At 42.3% G+C, this 10,263-nt stretch overlaps 1 protein-coding gene across 1 annotated transcript in view; it reads left to right on the top strand.

Moving 5' to 3' along the window:
• The first annotated feature begins 954 nt into the window (after positions 1–954).
• The window catches only part of LOC140598740 (rho GTPase-activating protein 20-like), a 59,375-nt gene continuing 50,066 nt past the window's right edge, over positions 955–10,263 (top strand). The window contains exons 1-3 of the mRNA XM_072757269.1: positions 955–1,132; positions 1,953–2,092; positions 5,415–5,535. The gene's annotated coding sequence lies outside the window, so the exon portion shown is untranslated. The remainder of the gene's footprint in view (positions 1,133–1,952; positions 2,093–5,414; positions 5,536–10,263) is intronic.

The raw sequence follows: 10,263 nt of genomic DNA, 5'->3' as shown, positions 1-10,263 counted from the left end.
ACTTATTCCCCGCACAGAGGCAGCCCCTGGGGCTACCGGCTGACAGCACAGGACACGGGCTGCGGCTCAACCCTTTAAGCCCAACCCAATTCCCTTGTTTTTGAAGAATTTATTTATTCATGATAGACACACAGAGAAAGAGAGCGAGGCAGAGACCCGGCGGAGGCAGAAGCAGGCTCCATGCAGGGAGCCCCACGCGGGACTCCACCCCAGGGCTCCAGGGTCAGGCCCAGGCTGAAGGCGCCTCAACCGCTGGGCCACCCAGGCCGCCCCCAATTTCTTAAAAGCTGTGCCCGCATCCAGTCACCAGGACCTCTCAAGCTGCGGCTGGGCAGCCACGCAGGCGGGTTCTTCACTGACTCCGGAAGCATCTAAGCAGAAGTTTGGGGAGGTGGCGGGGGTCCCTGGGGCACGTTAAGATGCAACCCGCGCGGTTCACATCACTTTGAAAATAGCTTTGAAAAAAAAAAAAAAAAAGAGGGATGCCTGGGTGGTACAGCGGTTTAGAGCCTGTCTTTGGCCCAGGGCGCGATCCTGGAGACCCGGGATCGAATCCCACATCGGGCTCCCGGTGCATGGAGCCTGCTTCTCCCTCTGCCTGTGTCTCTGCTTCTCTCTCTCTCTCTCTGTGACTGTCATAAATAAATAAAAATTAAAAAAAAAAAAGAAAAAAAAAAGAAACAATCGCTTTGGCACTGACGAGCTGGGATCCTGGGCCGCTCAGTCCGCAGGCCTCGGGAGCGGGCGTCAAAGCAGGTTTTGCAGTCCTCTCGCCTCAGCTGCTGCCCGCGACCACAATTACAGGGGCCCACCAGGACCCTTCGGAGCCCCACAACCCGGAAGTGCCTGACCACGCCTACCCACTGCGCCTGCGCGAGGCGCCCCCCCTCTGGCGAGCAGGGAGACTGGCGCTGGGCGGGCTGAGAGGCTCGTCGCGCCTGCGCGGAAGGCCCCGGGGAGCAGCGTCGTTACTTTCCAAACGAGTGGAGGGAACCGTTGGAGGCTGTGCGGTCGCCGCCTGCCGGGTAGCAGCGCGCTCCCTCGTCCCTAGGCCTGGCCATGGCGCTGCAGCTGTCCCGCGAGCAAGGCATCGCCCTGCGCGGGAGCGCGGACATCGTGGCCGAGTTCTTCTGCAAGTCCCGCTCCCGCAGGCCAGAGGGCGGGGAGAGCTGAGGCCCGGCGGCCCTGGAGGCCCGGGGCCACGGAGGCGGGGGCGGGGGTGGCGGTGGGGCGGCTCTGCTCCAGCGCCCGCCTGGCTGGAGAATCTAATCGAGGCGCCTTGCTCCTGGGGCAGCGGGAAGCCCAGGTGCTGCCCAGGCCTGCCTCGCGCCGGCCCCTCCCAGCAGCCTTGCTTTAAACTGCGGATCCCACAGGCTTCCCAGCCCGGCCGGCCGGCACCGCCCCGAGCGGGTGGAGCCCCAGTACATTTTGCACAGCCCATCCACCAAGCTTTGATTCCGGCACTGAGGGCGATGGACTGGATTTAGGAAACTCTGTCCTGGACCAGGCCATGTTTGCACCCTCTAATAGACTCTGGCAGGAGAAGAGGAGGGAAAAGTGAGGGAGAGGCTTGCTCTGGAGCATTGGACCGGTTAATCAGTCAATTGCTAATCCAGACACAAAAGCCTATTTGGACACCCTGTGATCACATAACCTGAATTGGGGCTTGCATTACCGTGAGCTTGTAGTTCTACTTTGACGCTAGGTTAATGCAGTTTGGCATTTTTCTTTCCGCATAAAAGCACGTATCGTGTTCTTTTGATTTAGAAGCAACATTTTTAAGGATTTTCAGTGGCACTTTTCACCTACTCTGCTTTCAGCGAGACACCCACAAACGCACATTTAGGCTTTTTCAGTTTGATGCCATGAATGAAACCGAAGCCACATCTAAATAGGTTTTATTTTCCAGAGTTACAAAGTGGAAATAACTTTGACATTCCTTTTGTTTTCAGCATTTGGCATCAACAGCATTTTATATCAGCGTGGCCACCTGAAACCTCTACCAGAGTGCAGAAATACGGATTCACCTTGCTTATAACAACAGATCCTGAGCTCATAAAATAACTCAGTAATGTAGTGGAACAAGTGAAAGGTATTTAATTGTTGAAAACCAATTTGAGTTTCGCAGGCCTTCTTGGACCCTACTTTCTGGCATCTTGGTGTTCATTTTTCAGCTCTATACAAAGAGGTGTAAAACACTGCAATCTCAAATATAGCGATTCTCCATCGGAAGGAAGCAAATAATAAAGTGAAAGAAACTCCACTCTTCCCTACCACATTTTGAGTGGGTTAAATACGTTGATGTTAGGAATCTGATCTGGCTTCACAAAACAATCTCTATCAACTCTTTTTGAAGTGATTTTTGCAGTTCGTGTAGCCAGGTGGAACAAGTTGGAATTTTACATAACTATGATGATGTTTATTATTGGAGAGAAATCCACTATATATTTTTACATGACATATTTTCTATAGCTGCCTAGAGTTTAAAACCGTCATTATTTTAAGATAAAAGAAAATGAAATTGGATCCAGCCTGGGAACTAAACTTAAAAAAATACTACTAATAGAGTACCCAATAAAGTATTTTAATGTCTTACTTTCTTCATTTGTCTTTGTTAAAATCCTGCCTGTAAGTTAGCCGTTTCTATCTGAACACTCCTTGTTTTTCTGTAGCTCAAGAAATTCCTGAATACTTGTTCTCCATCTATTCTGTCTCTTTTTCCCCCATGTTTTTCTCTACTTAGGATTCTCACTTCTAATTTTTCTGTGTTATAGGATGTTTCTCCCTGGCTCCTCATTTGACCTTCCAAAGCTAGTTCCAAAAAAAAAAAAAACAAAAAAAACATTATAGTATTTTTTTATTCCTAAGTCATATATATATATATATATATATATATATATATATATATATATATATTGTTTCAAGAGGCTTTATTTTTAAAATTCTATTAATTATATTTTTATCATCTTCAGGGCTAAATCACCCAGGGCGATACTCAGATTACTTAGCCTGCAACATAGAAGTAACTAAGAATCTATGTCACCTTAATTTGATGAAGAAGCAAACCCTGCCTAAGTTACTGGCTTTTAGGTTGTCTCCTTTAAGACTACACTGATGACATTTCACCTCGGTTGTATGTACACCTTCCTATTTAATTTGTCCCTTTTATTTTAGTTAGAATGGAGGAATTGCTCTTCTTAGAGGCAAATTGTTCAATCTCTTTGAATCCCCATCCCTCTAGCCTTCTTAAGGACTCTACCCTAGTTCTTCTCTGGTATTTCTGACTTCTTTCTTTTGAGATATTTTCATTGGTTTCATTTGTCTTCAGTTTTAAAAGAAAAAAATGTCCACCCACCCCAGATCTTTAAGTGACTACCCAATCTCTTCCTTTTCAGAGCAAAATTGAGAAAAGGTTGTTTTTTGTCGAGGGGTCGGCAAGCCTGAGGGCACATATCCAACAAGTGGCCTATTTTTGTACTACCTGCAAACTGAGTGTTTTCAGATTTTGAAAGGCTAGTTTTTAAAAGACTACGCAAGAGACCTAGGGGGCCCACAAGTCCTAAATATTACAAGATTGTTTGTGTCTCTTGAAAGAAAACAACAACTGTGTATTCTTGAGTATATTATCCCAAGTTCCAAGATTAATTCAGGGCTCATTATGAGGCCCCCTTATTATAATCTCTAAGATGACTTCTGACACATACATAACTTTACTAACAATCTTTGTGTAGTTGATTCACAAACATACATCCAACCCAAGTCTTCTCTTTGCTCATATAGTAAGTGGCTCCCTTGATATCCACATGTGGCTATCCTAGTGATACTTGAAAACTAAATTTAAGGGGGTCCTGGCTGGCTCAGTCAGTAGAGCATGCAACTCTTGATCTTGGGTTGTAAGTTCCAGCCCCACATTGGGTGTGGAGATTACTTAGAAATAAAACCTTAGGGCAGCCCGGATGGCTCAGCAGTTTAGCACTGCCTTCAGCCCAGGGCATGATCCTGGAGACCTGGGATCGAGTCCCACATCAGGCTCCCTGCATGGAGCCTGCTTCTCCCTCTGCCTGTGTCTCTGCCTCTCTCTCTATGCCTCTCTCTCTCTCTGTCATGAATAAATAAATAAAATCTTTAAAAAAGAAGAAAAATAGAACCTTATAAAATTGTAAGCATCATGTCTCATTCCCATTCTCTTTCTCTCAATGAATGGATCAACCTTCCAACCAGTGGTATAAACCAGAAAGTTGGGAACTATCCCTGAGTATTTCCTCTTCCTTAGTCTCATAAGTATCCAATAAATCTTAACAATTTTAACCACGAAATCTCTTCACTCTACCTATACTGATCCATCTCTCCCAATTTATCCTTCTATAAGCCTTCAGTACCTCTTGCTTGAATTACTAATCAATTAGCATCCCTAGATCCTCTCTTTACTTCCACTCTACTTTCCACACATCACAGCCAAAAGGATAGTTCTGAAATATAAGTTTAATCACATCACACCCTGCTTCAGACACAGTAATGACTTCCCTGGTTCTTGAAGTATAAGTTCTTTAATTTAGCCCATGTGACCTTGTGTGGTCTGACCCCTATGTATCTTGCACAAACCGACCTTGTTCATTCTCCCTTTCTTTTTTTTTTTTTAAAGTTATTAATTTTGATGAAATCCAAATGATTTTTTTTCTGTTTTGGCTTTTTGTGGCATATCTAATAATTCTTAAATTTTTTATTTATTTTTTATTTATGATAGTCACACAGAGAGAGAGAGGCAGAGACACAGGCAGAGGGAGAAGCAGGCTCCATGCACGGGGAGCCTGATGTGGGATCTGATCCCGGGTCTCCAGGATCGCGCCCCGGACCAAAGGCAGGCGCCAAACTGCTGCGCCACCCAGGGATCCCCCATTCTCCCTTTCTTAACTGTATCTGTATTACCCTTTCATTCCTCTGGTCAGATACTTTTTGCTTTCCAGTATTTTAGACCTGTACCCTTTTCTGTAACCTTTTGCATATTTAATGGTATTTACTAGTAGAACTGAAGTCAAGTGAGAATTCCCTGAGTCAAATTTTCCTATATTCTCTCATTGGATCACATACTGCACCTTCTTAGCACTTATTACAATTAAAAATTTACATTCATTGCTGTAATGATTAGATTAATGCTCATCTTCTGCAATTTACCTTGGATTACAGTATACTGCATGTTCACTACTCTGTGCTTAGCATTCAGTAATAACTACATCTGCTATGGATACTGAGAATTGGAAAACGGGAGCTAGGTTATCGTGAGGCAAGTTTTCTGTACAGGTTGGAGGAGTTCCAAAATACCAGTGGTAGGATTTGCTAAGGGTAGAAAGTGAGACCTGGGAAGAGTTACTTTGTAATGCAGTGAATCAAAACAGATGCCTTGTTCTATATTGCAGATTGGTTATACAAGTGTTCAGTTCAGAAACTGGTGGTATTCATCTCAAATAATGAAAGCAGTGAAGTCCTTGAAAGGTGGCAGGTTGATATTGAGTGCGACAAGACTGCAAAAGATGACAGGTAAGTATGAATTAAACTGCTTCCATTTTCATGATTTTTTTCCCAAAACTTGTTTTCTTGACTAAATGAGTTCTAACTATATTGAACTAGCTTCGTATAAGGTAGTTTGTTTCTAATTATGTTAGATCTCCTTTGGAGAAGAATAAGACTCACAAACTGTGCTCACAAAAGAGTCATGCCTATTATGGACTTGTATAGTGTACTTTTAACATAACTGCCCTTAGTCTAAAATCCATGAATTTCAACCGTTAGTATTTATGGTGCTATATGTAAGCTATGTATTAGGTGTATTAGGATGTATTAGGTGGCCCATTTAATGGATTGTGTCAAGGTACTTTTAACCATGAAGTATTATCCTAGACGTTCTCCTAGCTTGATATGCAGCTCTACTGTATTTCATTTAATGCTATGAATTTCCTAAGACACTCTGAACTGAAGTTCTTAGATCCTCTGGATGGGAAATGCCCCCTCATTATATGCTAATTCTTAGCATTGTCCAAGGCATGCTTACCTGTAAACTCAGAACTCTCTCTCATAATGAAATGTACTTTGTTCCTGAAGCCTTTGGTCTATTTTAGAAAATGTTTATTTTATTATTTTAAATAATTTATTTTTATTGGTGTTCAATTTACCAACATACAGAATAACACCCAGTGCTCATACCGTCAAGTGCCCCCCTCAGTGCCCACCACCCAGTCACGCCCCCCCGCCCTCCTCCCATTCCACCGCCCCTAGTTCGTTTCCCAGAGTTAGGAGTAGGTAAGTTCTGTCTCCCTTTCTGATATTTCCCACACATTTATTGACCCTTCCCTTATATTCCCTTTCACTCTTATCTATATTCCCCAAATGAATGAGAACATATAATGTTTGTCCTTCTCCGATTGACTTACTTCACTCAGCATAATACCCTCCACTTCAATCCACGTTGAAGCAAATGGTGGGTGTTTGTCATTTCTATTGGCGGAGTAATATTCCATTGTATACATAAACCACATCTTTATCCATTCATCTTTCGATGGACACCAAGGCTCCTTCCACAGATTAGCTATTGTGGATATCGCTGCTAGAAACATTGGGGTGCAGGTGTCCCGGCATTTCATTGCATCTGAATTTTTGGGGTAAATCCCCAGCAGTGCAATTGCTGGGTCATAGGGCAGCTCTATTTTTAACTCTTTGAGGAACCTCCACACAGTTTTCCAGAGTGGCTGCACCAGTTCACATTCCCACCAACAGTGTAAGAGGGTTCCCTTTTCTCCACATCCTCTCCAATATTTGTGGATTCCTGCCTTGTTAATTTTCCCCATTCTCACTGGTGTGAGGTGGTATCTCATTGTGGTTTTGATTTGTACTTCCCTGATGGCAAGTGATGCGGAGCATTTTCTCATGTGCATGTTGGCCATGTCCAGGTCTTCCTCTGTGAGATTTCTGTTCATGTCTTTTGCCCATTTCATGATTGGATTGTTTGTTTCTTTGGTGTTGAGTTTAAGAAGTTCTTTACAGATCTTGGATGCTAGCCCTTTATCTGATACGTCATTTGCAAATATCTTCTCCCATCTGTAGCTTGTCTTTTAGTTTTGTTGACTGTATCCTTTGCTGTGCAAAAGCTTCTTATCTTGATGAAGTCCCAATAGTTCACTTTTGCTTTTGTTTCTTTTGCCTTCGTGGATGTATCTTGCAAGGAGTTACCGTGGCTGAGTTAAAAAAAAAGGGTGTTGCCTATGTTGTCCTCTAGGATTTTGAAGGAATCTTGCCTCACATTTAGATCTTTCATCCATTTTGAGTTTATCTTTGTGTGTGGTGCAAGAGAGTGGTCTAGTTTCATTCTTCTGCATGTGGATGTCCAATTTTCCCAACACCATTTATTGAAGAGACTGGCTTTCTTCCAATGGATAGTCTTTCCTCCTTTATCGAATATTAGTTGACCATAACGTTCAGGGTCCACTTCTGGGTTCTCTATTCTGTTCCATTGATCTATGTGTCTGTTTTTGTGCCGGTACCACACTGTCCTGATGACCACAGCTTTGTAGTACAAACTGAAATCTGGCATTGTGATGCCCCCCGCTATGGTTTTCTTTTTTAAAATTCCCCTGGCTATATGAGGTCTTTTCTGATTCCACACAAATCTTAATATAATTTATTCTAACTCTCTGAAGAACGTCCATGGTATTTTGATAGGGATTGCATTAAACGTGTAAATTGCCCTGGTACCATTGACATTTTCACAATATTAATTCTGCCAATCCATGAGCATGGACTATTTTTCCATCTCTTTGTGTCTTCCTCAATTTCTTTCAGAAGTGTTCTATAGTTTTTAGGGTATAGATCTTTTACCTCTTTGGTTAGGTTTCTTCCTAGGTATCTTATGCTTTTGGGTGCAATTGTAAATGGGATTGACTCCTTAATTTCTCCTTATTTAGTCTCATTGTTAGTGTATAGAAATGCCACTGAATTCTGGGCATTGATTTTGTATCCTGCCACACTACCAAATTGCTGTATGAGTTCTAGCAATCTTTGGGTGGAGGCTTTTGGTTTTTCTACGTAGGGTATCATGTCATTGGCGAAGAGGGAGAGTTTCACTTCTTCTTTGCCAATTTGAATGTCTTTAATGCCTTTTTTTTGTCTGACTGCTGAGGCTAGGACTTCCAGTACTATGTTGAATAGCAGTGGTGAGAGTGGACATCCCTGTCTTGTTCCTGATCTTAGGGGAAAGGCTCCCAGTGCTTCCCCATTGAGAATTATATTTGCCGTGGGCTTTTCGTAGATGGCTTTTAAGATGTTGAGGACTGTTTCCTCTATTCCTACACTCTGAAGAGTTTTGATCAGGAATAGACGCTGTATTTTGTCAAATGCTTTCTCTGCATCTAATGAGAGTATCATATGGTTCTTGGTTTTTCTCTTGCTGATATGATGAAACACATTGATTGTTTTATGAATGTTGAATCAGCCTTCTGTCCCGGGGAAAAATCCTACTTGGTCATGGTGAATAATTTTCTTAATGTGCTGTTGGATCCTATTGGCTAGTATCTTGTTGAGAATTTTTGCTTCCATGTTCATCACGGATATTGGTCTGGAACTCTCCTTTTTGGTGGGATCTTTGTCTGCTTTTGGAATTAAGGTGATGCTGGCCACATAGAACGAATTTGGAAGTACTCCATCTCTTTCTATCAAACAGCTTTAGTAGAATAGGTATGGTTTCTTTTTTTTTTTTTTTTTAATCTTTTTTTTAATTTTTTATTTATTTATGATAGTCACAGAGAGAGAGAGAGAGGCAGAGACACAGGCGGAGGGAGAAGCAGGCTCCATGCACCGGGAGCCTGATGTGGGATTCGATCCCGGGTCTCCAGGATCGCGCCCTGGGCCAAAGGCAGGCGCCAAACCGCTGCGCCACCCAGGGATCCCCAGTATGGTTTCTTCTTTAAACATTTGATAGAATTCCCCTGGGAAGCCATCTGGCCCTGGACTTTTGTGTCTTTGGAGGTTTTTGATGACTGCTTCAATTTCCTCCCTGGTTATTGGCCTGTTTAGGTTTTCTATTTCTTCCTGTTCCAGTTTTGGTAGTTTGTGGCTTCCCAGGAATGCGTCCATTTGTTCCAGTTTGCCTAATTTATTGGCGTATAGCTGTTCATAATATGTTTTTAAAATCGTTTCTAATTCCTTGGTTTTGGTAGTGATCTCTCCTTTCTCATTCATGATTTTATTAATTTGAGTCTTCTCTCTCTTCTTTTTAATAGGTCTGGCTAATAGTTTATCTATCTTAATTAATTCTTTCATAGAACCAACTCCTGGTTTTGTTGATCTGTTCCACAGTTCTTTTGTTCTCAATTTCATTGAGTTCTGCTCGAATCTTTATTAACTCTCTTCTGCTGGGTGTAGGATCTATTCGCTGTTTTTTCTCTAGCTCCTTTATGTGTAAGGTTAGCTTTTGTATTTGAATTCCTTCCAGTTTTTGAATGGATGCTTGTATTGTGATGTATTTCCCCCTCAGGACTGCTTTTGCTGCATCCCAAAGATTTTGAACGATTGTATCTTCATTCTCATTAGGTTCCATGAATCTTTTTAATTCTTCCTTAATTTCCTGGTTGACCTTTTCATCTTTTAGCAGGATGGTCCTTAACCTCCACGTGTTTGAGGTCCTTGCAAACTTCTTGTTGTGATTTAGTTCTAATTTCAAGGCATTATGGTCTGAGATTATACAGGGGACGATCCCAATCTTTTGGTATTGGTTCAGACCCGATTTGTGACCCAGTATGTGGTCTATTCTGGAGAAAGTTCCATGTGCACTTGAGAAGAATGTGTATTCAGTTGAGTTTGGATGTAAAGTTCTGTAGATATCTGTGAAATCCATCTGGTCCAGTGTATCATTTAAAGCTCTTGTTTCTTTGGAGATGTTGTGCTTAGATGACCTATCCAGTGGAGAAAGCCTTAAATCGAAGTCACCAAGTATATTATTATCTAAATATGTCTTAATTTATGTTATTAATTGATAGTTTTGTCAGCTCCCACATTCGGGGCATATATATTGAGGATTGTTAAGTCCTCTTCTTGGATAGATCCTTTAAGTATGATATAGTGTCCCTCTTCAACTCTCACTACCGTCTTTGGGAAAAACTTTAGTTTATCTGATATAAGGATGGCTACCCCTGCTTTCTTTTGAGGACCCTTTGAGTAGTACATGGTTCTCCAACCTTTTATTTTCAGGTTGTAGGTGTCTTTCTGTCTGAGTCTCTT

Source organism: Vulpes vulpes, chromosome 4 (assembly GCF_048418805.1).
Source record: "Vulpes vulpes isolate BD-2025 chromosome 4, VulVul3, whole genome shotgun sequence".
In the NCBI taxonomy this organism is placed as follows: domain Eukaryota; kingdom Metazoa; phylum Chordata; class Mammalia; order Carnivora; family Canidae; genus Vulpes; species Vulpes vulpes.
This window is presented reverse-complemented; position numbering and strand designations above follow the sequence as displayed.